Source organism: Zingiber officinale, chromosome 1A, assembly GCF_018446385.1.
Source record: "Zingiber officinale cultivar Zhangliang chromosome 1A, Zo_v1.1, whole genome shotgun sequence".
Classification (NCBI taxonomy): Eukaryota; Viridiplantae; Streptophyta; class Magnoliopsida; order Zingiberales; family Zingiberaceae; genus Zingiber; species Zingiber officinale.
The window spans coordinates 160,128,257-160,131,761 of NC_055987.1; the positions used below are offsets into that span (position 1 = coordinate 160,128,257).

The 3,505-nt window shown below is 32.8% G+C and overlaps 1 long non-coding RNA gene across 1 annotated transcript; it reads right to left on the reverse strand.

Annotated features, from left to right (window-relative positions):
* Positions 1-210: 210 nt before the first annotated feature.
* On the reverse strand, positions 211-1,139 carry LOC122011852. Its single transcript, XR_006120049.1, has 3 exons — positions 1,105-1,139; positions 808-870; positions 211-333 (listed from the first exon to the last, which is right to left on the reverse strand). It is a non-coding gene; the product is annotated as an uncharacterized LOC122011852 (long non-coding RNA).
* Between the last annotated feature and the right edge of the window lie 2,366 nt (positions 1,140-3,505).

The following is a 3,505-nucleotide window of genomic DNA, read 5'->3' on the forward strand; positions in this document are numbered from 1 at the left end:
TATACCCTTAATGTAAAGCTTAAGTATCTAAAACAAACATGATCAGGAGATTCAGTGACAGCTCTAAACAAAGAAATACTATAAGTTACCAATCAGCACCAGGGCGTTAGAGGCTATCACTTGAGGCACCAATAACTGGTGTAACTTGCATAAGGTCAATCATACCCAACCACATGATGAAATCCATGGACTCAAGGGAAAGAAAGTTGACCTTATTATGAGATCTATCAATTGCAATAACCTCACCTTTATTCCTCATAAGAATTGCAATGGCAGTTGTTTTCCCTCCAGGAGCAGCACACATGTCCAATATTCTTTCACCTTCTTGAGGATCTAAAGAACAGAAATATATCTTTGCAAAAATTAGTAACTAAAGAACTTGATAACTTACAACATAAAAAAACTACCTATAGCAGGTAAATGATGTTTATAACTGGAGAAGTATGATTCTAGCAATAAAAGTTGGATACTTTAATTTACTTCAATGTCAGTAGAAGCACCTTTAGTATCTGCATAAGGTATTTCCTTCCATAATCCATGAGGTTCACAAACTAGAGCAGGAAGAATACAAGATGCAACAAAGTTCTTTTATGCTAGTATCCTATAAATGAAATATCAAGCCATAAGTATTCTTTCTTGTTTCACAAACACACAATGATCCAATGAGAACTCTAGGATTGCTTTGAAAAAATTATCAAAAAAAAAAAATGTAAATACTAGAAACAATTGAAACACTAAGGAAATAAGAGTGTTACTCTGAAATCAAAGACAAGCAAAGAAAACAAAAACAAGTAAATTTATTGATACCTAAAACACAAGCCGTAACAATGCTGGGCAAGTTTTGCAGAAATATTTCTCCTTCGAGTACATCTAGCCAGAGAAACAGCAGAAATAAAAGTCACAAAAAAATATATGATTTGACAAACTCTATTTGATAAGCTACTTTGAGTTTGAGTTCAGCATGTCGCAGAACAATGAAATGCAATATGATAATAATTGGCATATGCAGACAGCAACAAGATTTCTAAAAGAGTTTAGATTAAGATGAGAAATATAATTGGTAGTATAACACTGAAGAAAAAATTCATTCATATATGAGCATACTGTAAAATGATGGAAGCTTGTACACTCAGTTTGTCATCTTCACAGTAAGACACACGGAACATAGAAGCCCTTGACGATGAAGCAGTTCCTTGGCCAATATACAGGCCATTTCTTTCGTGATACTGAGGATCTGCATTTTTTTTATTGCATAAATATAGATTCACTCTGTTACATAAATGATGTCTTAAAGGAAACTAAAAAATAAATTTAAATTAAAAGATACAAGATTAAAACAAAATGAGCAGAAAATTAATAAAAACGTTCAAAAAAAACAAGTAGACAAAAACTTCTTAGGTAGGCATTCATGACAAGGTTCATATTTGCTTACACCAAAAAGACTTGGAAATTATGCCACCACAATTAGCATACATCCATAGTCACCTCAAACAAATCAATATCAAAAATAAATCCATGGAAGGAAATATTCTTAGCGATTAAAATATTAAAATCATGCAAACAGAAGAAAATTAATGCACTCACTACAGTTACTTTGTAACAGCACATATAACAACAAAATACAAATTATTAAATTAATTCGGATAGGTAAATGTCAAGAAAGTTTCAGAGAGAAAATGACTACAAATGAACCACATGTACAAGCCTACTGCATCAACTGCAATCAATCATGACAAGAAAAGATTGAAGATGTATTGCTACAATTAAGTAAAATCTCAAAAACGACTTCACAATTGGAATAACCAAAGATAAGTCATATAGAAATTCATGTTAAACTGGCATACTCAATTAGAAAACTCCAGGTTTACAGTGATGTTAGAATTAGGACAGAGACCATGTTAAAGATTTTTTCTAGCAAAATTTTTCTTAATAGTGCGAATTTAGTGAAAGATAAATCTATAGACTCATTTGAATCTCATAAAGTTCTTGGTTTATCAATTGGCATCATCGACCTGACTGCGACCCTTGTAAAACAATTCCTCGTGTAAAACCAAAAGCCCATCCACCATCTGAAATTGGCTGTTCCACAGCAACTGACACAGCAATCAGATCCCATTTTTCAACATGTGAACTGCAAGCCAAAACACCAGGAACATATACCTGCAAATCAATCAGGACAATTTTTTTTGTATCATAATTTTCTTCATGCATGATCTTTGTTGTCAACAGATGAAGATGGGTATTTCTGTAGTTAGACTCATGTCATTAATTATAAAAACAAGAAAAGGTAGATTTTTTCTCAGAATTATCGTGCTAAAATTATTTACTGCTAGCTCAATGTGTTCTTTGATCAAAACCTGAAGATACTACATATATATTAAGCAAAAGTTAGAGTAAGACTGTAAAAAGGTAGTCAAATTCATATCGAGCACAGTTCCATATTTTATACTCATTCCAACAGCTATCAATATTTTCTACTCATCATGAAGAAAAATAATGCATATTTTGTACAATATGTGGATATATAAAGAACGAAAGTATGAGATTGTAATACCCACTAAGCTTGTAAGATAAATATATGAATATGGGATTTTTTCCTTAGAAAAATAATAAGAAGTGAGTTGAAGCAAAAAGAAATAAAATGAAATAAAAAGAAGAGGAAGTCAAGGATTGAACCTTGAACCTCTTATATGATAATTCATAGAATTAACTAGTAGAAACCAATTGGGATAGAGAGAAGATATTGATAGCAAGGAAAGGGAATGCATGATAAAGGTAAGAGTAAAAGCTAACCAAAAGAAAACAAGAAAGGAGCAAGAGAAAGGCAACTTGCCTTCCTCCCTTTCTCTCCCTCTTTCTCTCTTCTCTTGCCGAAAATAAAAGAGACCATTAAGGGGATTCATTCCCCCTTGTGTCACCATGAATGATGAGGATAAATAAATAAATAAAAATAAAAATAAAATAGAAAAAAAAAACTAAGGGAGAAGGAAAACAAAAACTAAGTTTGCTACCTCTTCCTCCTTAACTTAAAAGAGAATATGTAAAGAGAAGATTTTATTTCTTTCTCTCATTTCTCTCATTCATCCTCTCCCTCACCGAGAACACCACAGTCCCCTCTCCTCCATCTTCGGCCCCAAAACCAAGTTTGTTCCCTAAGAAAGCCTAAGATACAAGGAGGACTTAGCAAAGGAATCAAGGGAAAGGAACTAGAAGAAGAGGCTACTTCTTCTTCACCATACCTTAGATCCACAAGCGAAAAGGATGTAAGCTTCCCCTCACCTGTGGTACAAGGCTTTTATGTGATTTTCAGATTCTATAAGGATTAGAAAACCTAGAAAAGAATTTAAGAAAATTCGGCTAAAGAAAGCGTTTTCAAATCTAGGATGGTTTAAACAAGTCCTTATTTCATGATATTCTTTCTATGCTATGTAGGAAGGATTTTCTTCATGTTTTTATACTTAAATGATGCATGATCAGAGGAGTACCTAACCCTAGAATTTCGGCC